Source organism: Mirounga angustirostris, unplaced genomic scaffold (assembly GCF_029215605.1).
Source record: "Mirounga angustirostris isolate CCGP_5_RB_7025 unplaced genomic scaffold, mMirAng1.0.hap1 SCAF_1, whole genome shotgun sequence".
NCBI classification, from domain to species: Eukaryota; Metazoa; Chordata; class Mammalia; order Carnivora; family Phocidae; genus Mirounga; species Mirounga angustirostris.
In genome coordinates this window covers 31,793,859-31,814,785 of record NW_026991709.1, presented here as the reverse complement: position 1 = coordinate 31,814,785, position 20,927 = coordinate 31,793,859, and the positions used below count along the sequence as shown (strand labels likewise).

The window sequence follows — 20,927 nt, the reverse complement described above, 5'->3', positions numbered from 1 at the left end:
GGACTAAACATAGACCTTTAATATATAGAGGAGAGTTCCCGGTATTTCCCCTTAGCCTGTTTTGCGGGGGCGGGGGAAGAATTTTAAGTCAATATGATAGGATATTAATATTCTTAATATGTATTCCATAAAAGAAAAGAAAGGAAAGAACATTATCAAGTCAGTCTTATCAAATCCGTGCTTTTTTCTGCTCTTCAACAAGAGAAAGATTTGTTTCTCCTGAGTTGGGAAATGTAAGGATTTTCAATGTTCTCTTTCCTAACTTTCAAATGAAGTCCAAATTAGAATTTGTAAACTTTATAGTGATGTGGTCTCTCGAAACCTCCCTCAATACTTCACATTTTAAATATTTCTTTACTTAGGAGTTTCTGAAGTGAAAAACAGTATTTATGGATTTACTAATATCATGGGAATTTCTGAAACTCTTACACTTGGGCTATTGAATTAAATAAGACTTTTGGATGGACAAATACTTGGATTCATCTAGGGAACTTACTGATACCGAGAGTGTTACAACCTGGAAACTAGCCTGCTTTTAAATCCCACGCAAACCCCCACTGTGACCTCCAATGTTGTATTTAATTTTGGATATCTAATCAGAATTGGTCCTTCAGTCTACTTGTTTAATATAATGTCGGCATCTCCAAGGCAGTTGCTGACTGTTAGGAAAAGGGAATAATCCTTCTGAACTTTCAAATATCAAATGGAAAGTCATAAACCTTATAACAATAAAAAGAAATTTCTTTTGTCTTTTTGTAGTCCTCTAGGATTCCAGAATAGATTCAGATTGCAGTAGAGGAAGTTGAAACAAGAGTAGAGTTGGAAAGTCCAGACCAGATTTATCAAACCAGACATTGTGCCTTCCCCCAAACTCAGCACAGTTTGGAGTTACTTCCTTATCAAAGCACACAGGCAGTTCTGGGAAAATTGTCTGTGTTCCGCCCGGAGTAGTTCTCTTTACCGTCACATCAGTCAAGTTTGGTAGGGAAAGGGGTGAGAAGAAATGGAGGAGGTTGGTCACAAGAAGGAATCCTAGAAGAGAGTATCTTGTTAAAAGTCATAAAATTCCTTGGGCTGAAGTGTATGTAATCACAAGTCTCAGAAAACAGTGAAATGTCAGGCAACTTATACTCACATCTTATAAAATAGCTATAATAAAATATGGCCCAGGGAGACCTAGCCTCAATCATAAATCTCATATTATTGATAACATAGCCAGTGACAAAGAAAAGCTCTTTTGCCCAAAATTGATGGGTCATGAATTTAAAGCAAAGGGGGATGGTTTTCTGTCATTCTTTGTCTCTTGTTAATACAACTGAACATTAGAAGCATATTATGGTGACAGATGGATTTATTCCACATTCAGGTAGGTGGCTGTTGAAATTCTTAAGTGGGTCTGTTTCAGACTTAGGTTTTTACACACTTTTTTTAAATCCCAAACTTTGCTTTACAAATTCCTTTTTGCTATAAAAGCATGTACCACAAAGAATGTCTTTTTCTAATACTTAGCTTTATGAAAGAATAGTCGATTCCCAAATTTCACTTCCTTTTCTTTCACACAGTGTAAAAATGAAATGAGAAAAAATAGGGCCCACTGATGCAAAGAAGGAAAAAAATGCAAAAGTAGCAACTTTCAAAAAATCAGATGCATAGTGAAAATTGTATAGCTTTGTCAAAATAGTGCTGTGAGTGAAAAAGATAAATCATACTTTAGTGAAATCAAGTGGTGCCATGTGAAGGTAAAGCTAAGGAGATGGAAAATTGTGTGTTTTTTTTTTCTTAAAAGGAATTTAATAAATTATAAGAAAAGATGAAAAGCTAAAGCTCAATATATTTTAAATTACATAATAAAAATGAAACTGACCCACATAGGTTTTATATCACTGACTTTCATATGGGAGTCCTTCCCTCCTACTTCAAATGCTCACACTCACATGGACACCGGTATCTTTACATGACTTCCCCCCAACCCCCTTCAGAAGGTTACTCTTAGAAGAAAACAAGGAAATGCAGCTTTCCTTAAAATAGGCAATGCACAATCTCATATTTTTGAAAGTACCATAACAGCTAACAACAAATGGCATTTACTGAGTGCTTTCTGTATTTCAGGAATTATACCTAGTGCTTTACACATATTATGTCACTTAATCTTTAACATAATCTCGGGAAGCATGTGCTGCTATTTTAATTCCTATTTTAGAGATGTGGAAACAGGTCTAGAAAGGAGACTTCCTCACTGTCATGTAGTTAGTAGGTGGAGGTCTGGGTCCCAAGATTGGCGACACTCTTGCCTGTGACTCTTTTCATTCTCTTCCATCTGCTGTTTTTCTCTTGCTCACAGAATCTTGATGTTACCCCAGAAGCCATGTGCCCAGCCCGGGAGGCTGAGTCCTGATACTGGCCATCTTTTTTTACCCCTTGCCTTCGATGATGGGCTCCGCCATGACTTCAGAGGTTTGCAAGAGTCAGTTTGCACCAGAGTGCTCCTGGGAAACATTTCCTCTGTGTAAGGCAGTACGAGAGAAAAGCCTTTTTATTCCGATTCATTTCTGTCCCTTTGAGGACATTGTTGTATGAGAATCATTTCTTTCCTGTAAAGGCAATACAAGGGAAAGAGATTTGTATTCCTAACCATTTTTCTCCTTCTGACACTTGCAGGAGTCCTCACTCGATCACAAGGGAGAAACATGGCCAACACACATGTAGAACTAAAAATGAGAGTCTGGGACCTTGAAGGCATCACCGAGCCTCAGACACCTTACATCCTCCAGACTTACCGCCAGCCTATTTTCATTGCGGTATCCTGTCACTTGCAGGCAAATAGATGGAGTTGACCAGGCCCCCTAAGACCAATCAAGTGAACAAACCCAGCCGAGGCAAAGGTGGTACACGAAGTCAGTGCAGATGAAAAATAAGAGCCGTGAATACAATGAGTGACGAAAATACCCATTAAAAAGTAAAGTTGTTCTTTGCTTTTAAATTCATGACCCGTATTCTACACAAAGTTCTTTTTGTTTTCTGTTGCCATGGTATCATCTTATTTTAAACAGCTATAGAAAGCAACTTAATCGTTGAAAGGGTGACCAAGTGTTGGTGACCTGTATATTGAAGTAACTCCTCATTATATTGTTTACATATAGCAGACACGAAACACTAACTTTCTTGCTTAAAGCTTATTAATTGTGGGTGTAAAGCAGAATATAAATTTTTGAAAGCTTTATCACATACAAAAAATGTTGATTTAGATGGAAAAGATTCAACCCCCAAAATATTACATGCAAGTTTAATTACTGGATTTGAACAATTAAAGAGGCAGATGGATTCAAAACTTTTAATTCTAAAAATACCGAGACCGTAGCTTTGATTAAAAAGATAATATCATTTAAATAGGAGAGTTAAATATCAATTTCATTGAATCATTTCTTGCAACAGAAAAGTTTTTTTTTTAAAAAAACTATGATGCTTATTTTTAGTTGATTATCAGCTTTAAAATTTTAAATAATGTGTTCATTGTAAATAAAATAGATGTGTTTATTTTAAACAGAAATAACTTTATAATTTACTGTTTGATAGCCAAAATTCATTCTTGCTCAACACTTTTAACATCATTTTATGCAAGCTTGCAAAATAAAACAAAGTTTGCCACACAGAAACAGGTTGTTCTGTTTCTGCCTGTACTTCTTTAAAAAAAAAAAAGAAAATATAAAAAGCTACATAGTTGAAGAGAAGTATTACCTTTTGACATCTACATACTCATTGTTCTTTCTAAGCTTTTGTTCTCCAGCTTAGGCTGAGAATGGATAATTATATGTAATGGAAGACAGCTGTGATGTACCAAGTGTATTTTTTTTTTCCCTTTTTATCTTGTGCTTGAGTGCATAATTCCCTTCCTCCTTCGGTGTTATATAATGCTCAATTTCCCTATGTTTACTTTATCCTGAAGTTTTAGTGTGAGGACTTTTACAATGAAATTCAATGGTTTTGTTGCTACCTTTGGATAATGCCTTAAATTATGGATTAAAGCACAAGATTTCTAATAGGAGACCATTTTGTTGAGCAGGATGGTAATTGCTCTGTGTATCTAAGAAATAATGCCATTATAAAAAGAAGAGACAATAACATTTTAAATCACTCATTACATTCACTCCAGTTTCTTTTTAGGTGTTTCATTGGATGATATCATCAACTTTTTGACTATTATTTTCTTTTTCAATTCTAACTCAGAACGTGACTGTGTGTGCGTGCGTGTGTGCGTGTGTGTGTGTGTGTGTGGATCTCCCAGGCCTGCCTTCACATCCTCTCTAAAATTTGGTGATAATCCTATTACTGATTGTGTTGCAGTGTACATTGTCATCAGTTTCTTCTGCGTTCTGGTTCTTCCGGCACATTGCTGAAAGAGGAATATAGTCTTATAAAGTCCTGGCGACTCCACGTGTTCCCTTTCCTTGTGTCCTGAATTCTCTCCACATACATTTTATCAGTGGTAATTGGGTAATTAGCCAGAAATGCTGTCGCCTGAGCAAGGGAGTAAGAAATGTCTCATTGAACAAAATAATCTTTCTTTGTACTCATTCATTTTTGATATGCTACGACTCTGTCAGCAGGGAAACTTTCCTCCCCATCGGGAGTCTAACAAGCCTTTAAGATCCAAAGAGACAGAGCGGGTCTGCTATTAGTCTCAATTGTAAGGCAAATCGGTTACTCTGCTCTGGTCGCATTTTGTACCTGAACAGCAGGAGCTCTTAGGAGATGGCAGAAATCTCCCGTCGAAGATTAGATGAATAACAAGATAAGAGTTCTATTGTGGACCACTTGAAGAAAATTTGTAGCCAATTTGGCTTTTAAAACAAGCGAGAAGGCATTTTTGGAAGTCTGAAGAGCCCACTGGGTTATTTGGTTTCAACTCTATTTTGATGCGGTGTGTAGATATCCGGAGCAAAATGCCCTTCAGTGAAGAAAAATTTCTGTTTCTGGCTATCAGTTGCATCATGATTCTCAAGCAAATAGCTGAGTAAAAGAAAACATCCCTTAAAGACTACACTGCATTCTTGTAATAAATCACAAAAACATTGGTATCAGCTTTCTTAGTCATTCAGCAGACTATAGTTAAGAATATTTCCAGATGTGTCTTACTGAAGGGAAGGTAATTTTCCTTCATGCACAAGAGATCCTTTCTTAGCACTGAAGGGGAAAAAAATCAAATACTTTTTTAGTCCTCTGCAGGTGACAAAATTTCAATTTCCTGTATCCTCAGACTGCTAGCATTTTGCTTCTATCCCAAGGGAATGAAGAGATATAATCATAAGGCTACACATACATCTAAGGTAATATAAATGAAGAAGGCAATTTTCTGGTTTCCTGACAAGGTAGCTTCATGGAACAATAATCTGAAGAAAAGAAAAGAGTGCACAGGAATGGAACTGATTGCTTGGGTTTGTGGTAAAGGAACCATCCCTTGAAATATTCAAGTTAAGAGCAAAGAGATTTTCTTAATGAGGTACTGAATTGTTCTCCAGGATAAACAGAAAATTCAATGAAAATAATGTCTCAGTTTGTCAAAATTAATGATAGACCAAATCTTTCAAATAAGAACTACAAATCTAGTGGGCAATTTTGTCTTCTTCTTCTAATCACATTCTTAGTTGGTGGTAAGTGAAGTACAAAGGATCTATTACAGTCTGAACTCTCCTGTGTAAATTGCTGCTATGTAGAGTATCACAGTTTGATACCAGTAGAGATCTTTCATGGTCTAGTATTATAGCCTATATTTCTTTTTTCTCTCTCCCATCATCCACTATTCTCAAGAGATAAATGCAGTGTAGACAAAGCCCTGTATGAACTGTAATTATACATAGCAATTTTAAAACCATGTCAGTTAAGTTGTTTCTACATTCACCAGTGCAAAATAGGAATTATGTGGATGAATATTTAACAAACAATTTTTAAGAGTTCTCAGATCCCCAAGTGTATATTACTTTAGTCACCTGGATTGGTATGTGAATTTATGCCTCAGCAGTGCATTATTACAAAATATATTTCTGGTTCTAAGTCAACATAATAGTAGTTTCTTTAAGAAAATATGTGCATAAGAAAATTTTAAAAAAAGAAAATATGCATGTGTGTTGAAGGAAATGGCATGGGTTGGGAATGGAAAGCAGGGTTCTACAGTCTATCAATTTAGTAAACAGAGGCAAACAGCTTTCTTTAAGGGTAGGAGTTAGCAGTATCCATCTTCCCTATGTTATTTTTTTTTAAAGATTGTATTTCTTTGTTTATTTATTTATTTATTTGAGAGAGGGACTGGATCTCAGGACCCTGTGATCATGACCCTGAGATCATGACTCTGAGATCATGACCTGAGATGAAACCAAGAGTGGGACACTTAACTGACTGAGCCACCCAGGCACCCCTTCCCTACCTTATTTTAAGTGAAGCATCTCTCTTTGGGCACAGGTGGTTCAAGGAATACTTGTGGGAAATGCTGTTCTCTATGCATATTTCTTCCCTTTTTATTTTCCACACAGCATTGTTATTAATAAATAGAAAATAATTTTCTTAAATTTTTATTTCTTTTGGCTGGCAAATGTTTGTATTTGTTAATAATTTTTAATACTTTTGTTTTATCTAAGCAAAATGTAATCTAAACTCTTTCTGACATTAATAGTGTTCAAATAGTTTCTCAAAAAAGCAGACAAATCAATAACTATTATACAAGATAGTATGTAAAAAAGATGATTCATCAGGCAATTAGGTTTCTGTGTAATATTTTTTTTAGCAATTTTATTTTTAAGAGAAAGAGAGTGAGTTTGCCAGGGGGTGGGGTGGGGTGGGCAGTGGGGAGGGAGAGAGAGAATCTTAAGCAAGCTCCATGCCCAGCACAGAGCCCGACATGAGCCCTGATCTCACAACCCTGAGATCATGACCCAAGCTGAAATCAAGAGTTGGGCACTTAACTGACTGAGCCACACAGGCACCCCTGAAATATTAGGTTAAAAATGGAACATCAGATATATTTAACTGCAAAGAAGTAGAGAATATGGTGGTTAAAGAAAATTTTTTTTTTGCCATTTTGGTATAATACTGTATTTGCCCATTGTGAAGAAAAATCAAAACAATGTAGCATTTCACCACAGAATTGTTGCTGTGAAATTTATGGCAATTTTGATAATAACTTGTTATTTTGCTTTGTACATTTTGTTCCAGTTATTTGCTTTCCCCTAAGTACTGCACAAAAGGAACTGGGCTTGATTAATCCAGCTCAAATTAATAAGTAAAATGTGCAGACACACACATCCTGAGCTAAACAGTTCCTTACAAGCCAGGCAACACAGTAGTGTAATATCACAGGTACAAAAACAATAATATACTACATTCTAAAATGAATAAACGGGGGGCACCTGGGTGGCTCAGTTGGTTAAGCGTCTGCCTTTGGCTCAGGTCATGATCCCGGGGTCCTGGGATCGAGCCCCACATCCGGCTCCCTGCATAAGCAGAGAGTCTGCTTCCCCCTCTCCCCCAGGTTGTGCTTGCACTCTTGCGCTCTTTTTCTCTCAAATAAATAAATAAAATCTTTAAAAAAAAATGAAATGAATAAATGGTAATTCAAAAACTTAGAGGTCTGTTTTAGTAAAGATATTGTTCTCCATTACAGTAGTGTTAAAATATGAAAATTTATCAGATAAAACAAAAAACAATTCTTTTTTACTATTTTTAATCATAAAGGTCTTGTTATAATTGAATAATATCATCTGATTTTGATTTGTTTTAATGTCTTTTGTCTTTTTCTCTTATTCTCCCCTGAAAAAAAATCTTCTGTGTGTGTGTATGTGTGTGTGTGTATTATTTACTCAGAGGTTTATATTAGAGAGGTGAGGTTTAAAAAAATATATGCAAGAGAGATTTTCTATATATGTTAAAAAGTTACCATGAAAAGCATGAGATCTTTTTGCTAAGACCTTTATATCCTAAAAATGGTTACATTTAATTCAAAATATATATATTTATGCAAACTAATTTTGAAAATGAATTTTGAGGTTAATTTAGCTTTAAGTAATTAATTTAATTGTTAGAGAATTAATCAACTTTCAAACTATGCATTCCTATGTAAAAAACATCTTTCTCAGTAACTTTTTTGTCCCTGAAAAATTTATTTGCATGTATAAAATCTTGTTTAAAAATTTATTAAATTTACTAAGGTATAGGCTCTTCATGTGTAGACCTCCCAGGGGAAATGCTCTATCAGTTTATATCTGAATTCTCACAAATTACATTGCTTACAATAGGCAATTAATTTATTTTCACTTCCATAAACATTGTGGATAACAGGATTATTTCTTTTGGCTAAGAGCTAGCAAACTGATCATCCATGGCAAAGAAGAGGGTTCAGAAGGTAAATGACATTCCTTCATAAACCATGAAGCCAATTGTATGTTTTGTTTGCTTGTTTTTAGAAGAGGGATAAATAAGATGGATTAGTGTAGTTTGGAAGAGAAGTTAACATATTCTTCCTGATGAGGAAGGAGGAAATCTCATTATGTTCCTAGTAACATGGGAAAAAGGTAGTCAATGAATTTGTGAACTTGTAAGTAGCAGAGAATGCAGCAAGCCGACTATCTGAAGGACCATAGACTGTTATGATGGCTGTAATCTTAGAGCACTGTAGAGACAACAGGTTGTTGTACAATAAATTTTAATTACAGGACATAAAAAGTTATGTTACTTTCAGCTGAATCAGTGTGCCATGGATTCTTCCACACTATCCCAGATGAGACATTTGTCTATCTAACATTTGCCAAAATGATCTTGCCGGTCAACAGACCCTCCCATCCCTCATTCTTTCACTCCCAGTAGTTGGCCCGAAATAGCATGCAGTGCAATGGGGACTGCATTTGGGTATATTTTGGCATATTTCCCTAGCCTGCTAACTGGAAGCAGCTGACATCTAACTGAAAGAACATGGTGGATTGAAACCAAGCATATGAAATTTCAGATCCCAAGAATCCCCTGAAATGAAGAACCTATAAAACAAGTGTAATTTTTGGCCCTCCTCCTGCAGTAACTGGGAGGAACCGTTGGCTCAGTGGTAGAGAGACGACTTTCCCCAGATCCCTGTACACTTCCCACTACTAAAATTTCCCACTAGTGCATGATACCAGGCTGCAGTTGGCAATCCCCCTGCAATGGCCTCCCCTGCTGGCTTACCACTGGCTCCCATTCTGCATTCACACTGTTTCTTCTCACATAGTTTGCATATTTTCTGATTGGCTGCTGCTTAGTCCTAAAAATCCAAAGTTTTGTAGTGAAAAATGCAAGTATGGTCTATAAAATCTGAGAGGGTTTCAGTGGATGCTGAAGACGCTGTTACAGTTCCAAACAGATCGGATGTTGAGAATATTAGGTTTCTAGGTCAATTATGACCTGTTTCACTTCTTAATTGTGACACACAGGACAACTTAGTTCTTGTGTTTCCCCTCAGTTTCTTCATCTGAACAATAATTATAGAGACTATCCTATAGATTCTTTAATGAATTAAGTGATGTATACCATTTAGAACATTTCTTGGCTCAGAGTAAACAGTCAATGAATACTTTCCATAATTACTACATTGTTTTTATTGATATTGCCCTGATAAAGACGTGGTTAGGTATTTCATCTGAAAACTGGATCTTTTAGGGGCAGTTGAAGATCCAGTTTTCAGAAGAAAAAGATTAAGATTATTTTAAACTTCATTAAGAGTCTTTAAGAGTACAGGCTTGGTCCTTGACATTTCCAAACCAGTGTTTCTTAACCAGCTGGACTAGAGGAGGTTTGGAAGGGATTTGGGGAATGGGGTGTATTAAAATATCAAGAAGACATGACACCCTGCAAATTCTGATGTAAATATCCTCCACCCAAACACTGTCCTCTGGCAATTGCTGAGAGGTTTACATCATATCTCTCAAGTATGTTCAGAGTAGGAGAGAAGCTAGGGACCATATTTATAAGCTATTTAAAAAATACTTTTACCTATTTAAATTTAGTCAGGTTTCCATGAGTAAAAGTGACTTTTTAAAGACTAATCATTTAGGGGTGCCAGGGTGGATCAGTTAAGTGTCTTCCTTCAGCTCAGGTCATGATCTCAGGGTCCTGGCATCAAGCCCTGCATCGCATGGGGCTCCTTGCTCAGTGGGGAGCCTGCTTCTCCCTCTCCCTCTGCCTACCACTCCCCCTGCTTGTGCTCTTTCTCTTTCACTCTTCTCTCTCTCTGTCAAATAAATAATAAAAATAAAAAATCTTAAAAAAAATAAAGACTAATCATTTAGATATTCTCAGATATTCAGATCCTTGACAAAAACTGCTGCCTTAAATTTGTTGTATACATCTCCTCTTGCTGCTTTAATAAATCACCACAAATTTAGCAGTTAATTTAAAACAACACACACTTATTTCACTGTGATACAGCTCAGAAGTCTGAGTGGGCTCAGCTAGGTCCTTTCCTTGGGATCCCATGAGGTAGAATGAAGATGTTAAGGCTGTGTTCCTTATCGAAGATTCTAGAAAAAAAAAATCCACTTCCAGTGTCATTCAGGTTGTTGGCCAAATTCAGTTCATTGTGGTTGTGGTTGTAGGAATGAGGTCCCTGTTATCTTGTTGCCTGTAAAATGGAGGCCAGTCTTTGCTCCTGCGGGTTAACTTTATTCCAACAAGGACTGACTGAGTCTCTCTCATGCTTTATAGCCTCTCTGACTTTTGCTGCATCTCTCTGATACAGTTCAGAGAAAGCTCTCTGCTTGTAAGGGTTCCTGTGATTACATCAGGCCCACCTGGATAATCCAGTGTGTCCTTTGTGTCTTAAAATGTATTGCCTTAATTACATCTGCAAAGCCCCTTTTGGCCATTTGAGGTAACAGTATTCACAGATTAAGGGAGTAGGTATGAATATCTTTGGAGAGCTAGTCTATCTACCACCGTTGGGTTGTTCTAAATCCAAATATTCTAAAATGTGAAAGTCTTAGGGAGCCTTCTTTCTGTCTCCCTTTTGCTTGTTCAACAGCTTCTATTAAATGTCCTAGGAAGTCTAAGAAACTTAATCTAGTTGAGAAATAAAGTCAATATACACCTACTTAGGTATAAGGGGCTCAAGAGAGCTACAAAAAAAAAAAAAAAAGTACATAAAAGAAATTGCAGTTATTTCTAACAGGAAGAAAGAGAAGATCAAGGAAAGCTTCTTTGAAGAGGTAGCTTTTGAAAAATATCCTGAAGGATGAGCAAGGGAAAGGTATTTTTTTTGTCTTATGGTTGATAAGACATAAAAGCAGAGACATATGCTATATTCAGGATGTGGCAGTAGCTAGGTAGGATTCATGGCAATATGTAATGAAAATGGAACTTTGTATGACCATGCTAAGAAGTTAGAATTTTATTCTATAATAGGAGTCAGTGAAGCTTTTAGACTGTGGGAAGTAATAGACTCAAAGCCATGTTTTAGAAAAGGCAAGCCGGCTGTCACTGTGGAAGATAGATTGCAGGCAGAAGTCCCATTGGAAGGAGAATCCGAAGGCAGGAGCGTGGCAGTAGGAACGGTAGAAATTATGCAATTAGGTTGAGAATTTCTTTCAGGGTGATTGACTGAATGAAGGGCTGAAGGTAAATATAGAGTCCAGATGGGACATTTTCTAGCCTTGGAAACTGAGGAAGGGGATGCTATTTTCTAAAGATAAAGGAAATAGGAAGAACAATAGGGTTTCTGAGTGAGCAGATAGAGTTTAAGTTTATGCATTTAATATCCTTGAGCAATCTGAGAAGGAAATTAGGAGAGTTGCAGGCCAGAGATATATTTAGGAAATGTGTCATCTGTAGGATAGTCAAGGCAGAAGAAGGGGTCAGGTCATTTAGTTAAAAAATGCAGAAGATGGGTGCCTGGTTGGCTTAGTTGGTAGAATATGTGACTCTTGATCTCAGGGTTGTGAATTCGAGCCCCACATCAGGTGGAGAGATTACTTAGAAATAAAATCTTAAAGAAAATAGGAGAAGAAACCCCCAGACTCCCTTGTGAGACTTAAGGATAATACACATATGAGAAGGAGATAGCAGGAATTTAATTGGTGAAGGAAGTTCACGTGCAACCACGTGGGATGCTCAAGAAAAACTTACAGCAGGGCAGCTGTAAAAGTAGACAAGGAAAGTGTGTATTCTTTTACCAGTCTCTCCTTGGTTCCCTCAATGAGTAAGGTCTGAGGATCTCATGTAAAACATGGTGACTCTAGGTGACAACACTGCATTGTATAATGAAATTTGCTAAGAGAGGAGAACTTAAATGTTCTCACACACACACAAAGTTAAATATGTGACATGCCAGATGTGTTGATTAACTAGATGAGGACTCCTTCCACAATGTATATGCATATCAAATCATTGTATACTTTAAATATCTTACAATTTTATTTGTCTGTGATACCTCAATAAAACTGAAATTTAGGGGTGCCTGGATGGCTCAGGTCATGATCCCGGAGTCCCTGGATCAAGCCCTGCATTGGGCTCCCTGCTCAGTAGGAGTCTGCTTCTCTCTCTGACCCTCCCCTGTCTCGTGTTCTCTCTTTCTCCCTCACTCTCTCTCTCTCAAATAAATAAAATCTTTAAAAAAACTAAGCTGAAATGTAAAACAACAACAGAAACAGTTGACACAGTTTTTGGGACGAGGTGGGAAAGTACCTCTTCCAAGAAGAGATCATTTGCTAAAGTGAGGGAAGCTTCGAGTAGTAGAGGGCAGCCAAAGAGAACACCTTGAGGGCTGGTAGCTGGGAGGTCCTGGCAGAAGCTACAAATCTACCTCTGGTTCAGTTGAGTTGAAGTCACTTCATTTGGCAGGCAAGCCCCATGGGTTCTGGGTGAGGAAAATGAATCAGGGCCGACTATTGAGTCCTCGTTCTAGGCAATTCAGTCTACGCTTAGACCAGTTATTTATGTTGAGGAATCCCTTTTTTAAGCTTACTCATTTCTCTGCCTTTCTACTCTTGTTTTGTTCATCTTCCTTAGTTTCCTGGTAATGATTCTTTTGGGGAAAAAAATCCATCATCATTTCCTCTGAGCCAAGGAGAAAGTCTTTAACCACAGTTAGACCAGAATAATTAGAGGCATCATTATGTTCTTGAAGCAATGGTTCTCCACGTTTTTTTTTTTTTTTTCTATTCAAAACACCTCGTGGGGTAATGAAAGTATGATTTCTCTTCCCTCCTTTTCCAAAAATCCCTGTTTCTTTGAAGTTCATTTAAGCAGACTCTACCTCTCAATATCCTTCTTCACTGCTATCATATACTGATACCCTCCAGTTGTTTTCTTTCAGTAATAACTGTAACACCATATTAATTGCCTTTTTTTTTTTCAATTCTGGTATCTGTCACCATCTTGGAGAGTTGGCCTTTAGTTCCCTGACCTTCTTATCTACAATAATTTTTTCCACTACATTTCCTTGGTCCTATCCTAGATCTTCTCAGCTCCAAAATCATACTTTCTCCAAAACTTATACTTCAAACTTTCTGTCATTACATCTAACTCATCAGTAAGAGTCTACTTCCAAACACACCCCATCTATAATACTTCTCTCCATCTCTACTAGGACCACCCTGACAGGAGTTACTTTCTACTGTACTACTTCAGGGGTCTGTCATTGGTCTTCCCACCTCCCTATATTTCACCTAGACCCAACATGGTACAAAACAGGAGTTCAGCAGATAGTTGGTGAACAAATGGGTGATTTATGCATGTTGAAGAAAAAGGAAGCATTTGGGATTTTTAAAAGCAGTTCCCAGAATATGTCCTGAGATAATAATGGTCGGTCTCTTCATCATCATTATTATTTAAGTTGTGGAAAACTTGACTTCTAGACTTGGCCTTACCTACGTATTCCATTAAACAAAGTGCTTTGGACCCATACCCACACGGATTCCACGTTTCCACTTCCTAAGAGTCTGCCGGTACTGAGATTCTGGCCAGCACTGATTGGTCCCCTTGCTGGGGCTTGTTTGTGATAACAACTTGGGTGTAGCCTGGTTCATCAAGTGTCTGTTTGTGGTCCTGGTGAAGGAGGGATCAGAGCTGGATGAAGAGGTACACGAGAGAGCTGTCTTAGAGGTGTGGGACTGTATGTATGCTTCTGGTTTCCTCTGGTATGTCCTCTAAGAGGAAGGATGTCCCCTGTTCTGCTGGCTTCCCAACATTAAATAACCATCTCTTGGTCAGAGTGCCCTCCCGAAAACGCTGCCCCCTCCCTGTTCATGAAGAAAACCTGTTTGCAGTCTGAGAAGGTGGGAGGAAGAATTCGTCTGGCCAGATCAACAGCTGGGAGCTAGAGGCATTATGTATTTTAATCTCAAATCTTGATAATATATTGGGAATGTTTCCTGTGTTTTACATGACAGTTGAACATTTGTCAGAATGCTGACCTTGAGGCATTGTAAGATTCCATATCATCAAAGTTTCCATTATGTTCAGCATATTCTCTTTATTAGAAGGAACCCAGTTTAGAAAGAAATATGGATCTGAAACAAAAAGCGTCACCTTTAACTGAAAGCCATATACAAGGTCCTGGCTTAAAGCTTGGGCCTTCCTTAAAAGAGGGAGGCTGACCTGGTTCCCTTCAGACTTCACCAATTCCTAGATGTATAACCTTAGGCAAATTACTTCAACCCATGGTTGTTTAAGTTTTAGCCTGTATCACCATAACCTGAAGGTCTTGACAAAATACAGATTGCTGACCATACGCCCAGAGTTTTTGATTCAGCAGGTGTGGAGTTGAGTCTGAGAGTTTGCATTTTTAAAATATTCCCATATGATGCTGATGCTACTGGTCCAGAGACAACACTTTGAGAACCACTGCCTTCACCTCTTCAAGTCTGAGGTGAAGAATAGGCATATTTAGACCTGACTTCTTTGGGGCTATTGAAAGAAGAGGGTGCAATTCAAAACATCCGGCTCACAATCAGGACTGGACTGATGCTTAACTCTTAAGTGAACCACTTATGGTTCATTGCCAAAAGCATACAAAATTTAAATTTTCAAAATTTCAAGTTTTTTACATCTGTCTATTAACCTATTATAATTGGAAAAACACATTTCCTCCTGTCATTTGCACCCATGTCCAATAGTTACAAAATGTAGCTTGCCTATGAGACTACAATCTTTTTTTATGTACACATTCTTAGTACTTGTCATGTTCATTTGTTGCCACAAATTTGTTACCTAATGATTTTACCGCCCATTTGGCGCCTTGAAAAAATAGCTTTTAGAAGGTTAAGTATTGTGTGAATAAATATAATAAATAATATTTAACACCTGAGCTCTACTGGAGATTTTTAAAATGGATTTAAATATGAATAAAACTGTTAAACTCACTTTTTTTTTTTTTAAAGATTTTATTTATTTATTTGAGAGAGAGAGAATGAGAGAGAACACATGAGAGGGGATAGGGTCAGAGGGCAAAGCAGACTCCCTGCCGAGCAGGGAGCCCGATGCGGGACTCGATCCAGGGACTCCAGGATCATGACCTGAGCTGAAGGCAGTCGCTTAACCAACTGAGCCGCCCAGGCGCCCCTAAACTCACTTTTAAATGTAATTCATCTTTAGTTAATGAACACTGTAAATATTGTTCTAAGAAGTCAATAGAATAATTTGGAATGGGATATTTAAAGGATTAAGAGGATGAAGTTTAGGAGTGGCTCTTTAGGACTAGAGAAAATAATTCTGATAATTTCCAAATGTCTATCATCTTTTATAGATTACAGTGACAATCCAGATTGTGAAATACATTTTGGTCAAATGCAGATTATTCATTTAATTGTATGAAGTATGATTTTTAAAAAGGATTTTTTGGGGCGGTCATTATGCTCTAAACGTAAGGAGATTGGATAAACAAAGGAGATTGGATAATTTAGTTTATTTTTACTAAGTTGGACTGTACCTAAAGGTCAGAGCACGTAAGTAGATACAGACTTTCTGAGACATAGCTGGGGTTCTTGCAATTATCAGTTCTACACTAACTGTTGGGAGAATTAATTGTATGTTCTTACAATGTTTGGGTTACCTTGAAAAATTCAGTGACCTTTAAATTTATGGTACTATATTTTATCTCCCAAGATGACATCCTTGTAATAAGCATCGGGAAGTTATTCAGCTTTAGATAGCTTCTATATTCTTCTGGTGACATGTTTATTCACTTTGTTTATGTGCTTGTTCTTGGCCTTTTCCCCTGGATTTTTTTTTTACTGGTTTTTGCTACGGTATGATGTTTACTGTAGGTTAAGTATACTTCTCAAGTTTAGCTGAAGTTTTGTTCCTCTAAAAAATTAACGGTAAGTTCTGGAAACAGCAATTTACATTTCCTGTTCAAAACCCATTTCTGATGTTTAAAACTGTAAAGGAATTAGAATCATTATGTAGATTAATTAGAAAATAGATCTTCCTTTTAGAATATAATTTGTGACCCATGAAGCTTAAAAAAAAATAGAAAGTTCTGGTAGTGTATCATTTCTGAATATTCCCATGGAACTAACTCTATTTTAACTTTTAAATGTTTTCTCTTCCTAGAAAAATAAAAACAACATGTGAAAGTACTTTTTGATTTGGGTGTAGTTTCCCACTTGTATTTCCCTTAGTTTTTTAAAAGGGGGGAGATGAGGAAGATTCTCCTAGGTTTTCACCATTTTCTGTTGAGTGAATGAGCAGTTTGTGATACTTCAGGTTTCTTTTGCAGTACTTTTTTAGTTTCTACTAGGATGTTTGTTTAAATCAAAATATTTTTTTTCTGTTTAATGATATTTACAGTAGAGTTTTCTTCCTTTTTGTACTCTTGTGTGTGACCTAGTTTTAAAAGTTAAGCTTAAAGTAACGCTAGTTGTAACAGTAACAACAGTGCATGAAGCCTGAGCAGAGAATTTTAAAGACACATAATAATATGTAAAGCATAGTTTAATGAGGGTATCTGAACCACTTTAAGTTTCAAGGACCATATAATTTGAATAATTATGGTGTAAAATGATAATGAAAAAACTCACATTGCCTGGCAATGTAGAGATGTGACAATTGTTGAAGGCAAATTATCTACCCAGGTAGCTCTCACAGGGTGGCATTAGCAAATTTGCCTTGCTGAATCTCCCTTTGCCTGCATTCTACCTAACTTTGCAGGTTTGCAAACCTGGTTTGTTAGCACTCAGAGAATAAATCTGTTTCTCGGAGGGATTCATGTTAATCAAGCTCAAGGAGACTTATTAGAACATAAACCAGAGGGGTGCCTGGGTGGCTCAGTCCTTAAGTGCTTGCCTTCGGCTCAGGTCATGATCCCAGGACCCTGGGATTGAGCCCTGCCTTGAGCCCCACATGGGGCTCCCCACTCAGTGGGAAGCCTGTTTCTCCCTCTTCTTCTGCCTGCGCTCCCCCTGCTTGTTCTCTCTCTCTCTCTCTCTGTGTCAAATAAATAAATGAAAATCTTAAAAAAAAAAAAAAAAAAAGAACATAAACCAGAACGCTAACTCAGATATTTCATGTTCTCCAAAACACCAACTTTTCTTTTCATGGCCATATTACAAAGACATATATTCCCTTTGGGCTGCCGCGGGGTGAGCATGAAATCAAAGTATCAAGGTTTGATTCAAATGTTTAGTGGCATCAGGCTTAGTGAACTTAATGATATCATCTTCAAAATAGGCACTCTGTGTGCTCCCAGGACCAGGTAAAGCACATTTTTGTACACTGGCACTTTTCTCAGTGGACAGTGGTTGGATGGTTAATCCCAAACAAACTTCTGGTTTATGACCCTCTTTTTATCTATTATTTTGTCGATCAGTTTCCGCACTTTCTAGTTATAACCTTCTTTTTGGATATGTTAGACCATCCTTTTAGAATGTGAGCAAATTTTTGTACTCTGGAAAACATCCCATCCACTTGGCCAGGACCTTTCAAAATGTTTAATATTTTGGCAAACTATAAAAGTTAGTTGAAATATGTGAAAGGAACCTATAATCTTTATTGCATTTTTATTAGACAAATCTCTATATTAAAATTGTATACAATTTCCAACATGTATACAATTTTGGAAAGTTTTTAATGGTTGCCATACAAGATTTATTTGGGATTTGTAATGTGAATTTCTAATTCTTACTTTTAGTTAAAAGAATTTATGGCTCACTTCTGACTATAAAAGTAAAACTAATATATGCTTTCCCAAGAAAAATCATAGAATACAGAAGTGAATAAAGAAGAAAGTAGAATTCATCCGTAATCCTGACATGCAGAGAAAGCTACTTTTCGTATTTTGGCATATATATATATTTAAAGATTTTATTTATTTATTTGACAGAGAGAGAGAGAACACAAGCAGGGGGAGCAGCAGAGACAGAGGGAGAAGCAGGCTCTCTGCTGAGCAGGGAGCCTGATGTGGGGCTCGATCCCAGGATCCCAGGATCATGACCTGATGCTTAACAGACTGAGCCTATCCAGGCGGCCCAGTGTATATATTTTTTAATACAAATATATTCCTTTGGCTTCTCCAGAGAAACGGAAATAATACTAAGTCAACTTGGAGGAGAGATTATAGAAAAAAATAGGAGATGGGGGGTGACTGGCAAATAAAGAACAAATTCTGCAAGGCATGCTCATGGGCTGGAGATTCAGAGAAGAGTTGATGTTGCTGTCTTGAGTCTGGAGGTAGAATTCCTTCTGGTGTGTGTGGAGGGAGGAAGGATGGCAAGGGATCTCAGCCTTTTCTCCTAAGGACTTCCAACTATTTGGATAAAACTTCTCACATTATGGAGGGTATTCTGATTTACTTAAAGTGTACTGATTTAGATGCCCCCCAGTACCAGTCATCTTTTATTGGATGTTAATTCTGATTAGGATATGAAAGGATTCAAGGGTGCCAGGCAAAGGTCATGGTCAGGAATGCCAAATGTGCCTCCACACGGGGCCCTCTTCAGTGGTACTTGCGTAGTGGTTCTTGTAACCTCTTTGAAACGCTCCAGCAATGCTCTTAGGGGTGAAATCCCACATCAGTATCCAGCTGGGCAGCTCTCCTAGTTGCACATCCATGAGCTGCTTCTCCTTCACTGGGTCAGATGACGCCATGTTGGAATCCTGGGTGTCTGCTCTGCTGGGCCTGATTTAGATGTTAATCACATCTAAAAATTAATTTTACAGGAGCATCTAGACTGCTGTTTGACCAAACAACTGGGTAACATCGCTTTGCCAAGTTGACATATAAAATTAACCATTAGAGTGACATTATATCTACTATATTTATATATAATATAAAATGCATCCTATATGTATACATGCAGTATATGTACACTATATGTATATGTACTATATATAATACATATTATTACATATACTGTGTATAGTATATATATTATGTATACTATGTGTATATATATATAATATATATATTATATAAGTATAGTGCTATGTGTGATGTTCCCTACTTTTTTCATCTCCTTTTGTGTGCAACTTTTGCTTAACTCCTCTCCTTTCCCCTGTCACCTCCCCTCCATCCTTTCCCTCCTGTCCTGCTTCATCCCTTCCCCTGCTTTTCCAGTCACTCAAGTGATGACTCTGAGAACTCTGTTCTACAACTGCAAACTCAAAAGTACCAAATGCTCACTGTGTTCTTCACTTGTGCCTCCTGCAATCACCTCCAAAAGTATCTGAAACTGAGTTTATTATCTCTTAAAATCTGTTCCTTTTAATTTTTTTCTTTTCGATGAATTTAATTGACCCAAGCCATTTTTAATGTCACCATCTTCTTTCCTATCTATTAACCATCATATTCCCATTCAGTGGCCACCGTGAATAGAATCTGTTGACCACATATCTCATAACCCATCATTACCACTTGGCATTTCTTAACTGTTTCTTTGTCTATGGCTTCCAACCCCTCAAAACTGCTTTCTACTTTGCCATTGAAAAATTTATTTGATATGCAAACCCTATCTCATCATATATGTTCTACAAATCTCTCAAAAGGTCATTGTCTTCATGGTGAAGTCAAATTTCTTAACCTGGTACTCAGAGTCCTTTATGATTTGAACCCTACCTAATTCCCTTGTTTCACTTATAGATATCTACCTTCTCATTGCTAAAATATCAGAGCACTGAATAGTCATGATAAAGAATTGAACAATGGTGAGCATTAAGTATTTTTATGAAAAGTTATGATAAGGCAGAATTAAATCATAATCCTGACCACATTTTTTCCTAATTTTTGTTGGTAACTTTTTAAAAATATTCATTTTTCTTTTTATATTATTATTATTATTTTAAGTAAGCTTTACGCCCAACGTGGTGCTTGAACTTACCACCCAAAGAGGAAGAGTCGCATGCTCTACCCCCTGAGGCAGCCAGTGCCCTTTGTTGGTAACTTCTTAATGTTGTCTGAATTGCTAGTCTCCAGTTAAAGTGTTTTGTCATTGGTAGTATTATTTAATAAGGGTTGTTGTAACATACTATAGAAAGTAGAATTGGCATTACCATAGAGAAGAGAGAAATCTGTTATAATGATAAAGATTCTCGCTTAATTGGAGTCAGATATATTTCAGAGTATTTAAGTACTCTTTCCCACAAATCATCTTTGTACTTCTATTTAACATGTATTAAATTGCTTTGCTTAATTATAAATATCCTACAATATTAAATGAAATTCTTAAATAGCTTTAGAGATTGATAGAAACCATGAAAAATGAATGCATGCTACATGTTATGCTTCATTTCCTAGGAACTGATTCTAAATTAAAACATGGTTTAAATTTCTGGGAAGCTACACACATTGCCTTAATGTATTGCTTAAATGTATAATATAGAGAGAGATTACTATTCATAACATTATTGATAACTAACATAAGCATCCCATAAATGTTTGCTTATAATGTTTATACATTTATGTTATGTTATACTAAAAATACTAA

General features: G+C 36.9%; 1 protein-coding gene and 1 pseudogene across 1 annotated transcript in view; one reads left to right on the top strand and one right to left on the bottom strand.

Annotated features, from left to right (window-relative positions):
• ROBO1 (roundabout guidance receptor 1) overlaps positions 1–20,927 on the top strand; it is a 1,126,461-nt gene that overhangs the window by 868,750 nt on the left and 236,784 nt on the right. The window lies entirely within an intron of this gene.
• On the bottom strand, positions 18,834–19,092 carry LOC123863297 (ATP synthase subunit f, mitochondrial-like; annotated as a pseudogene).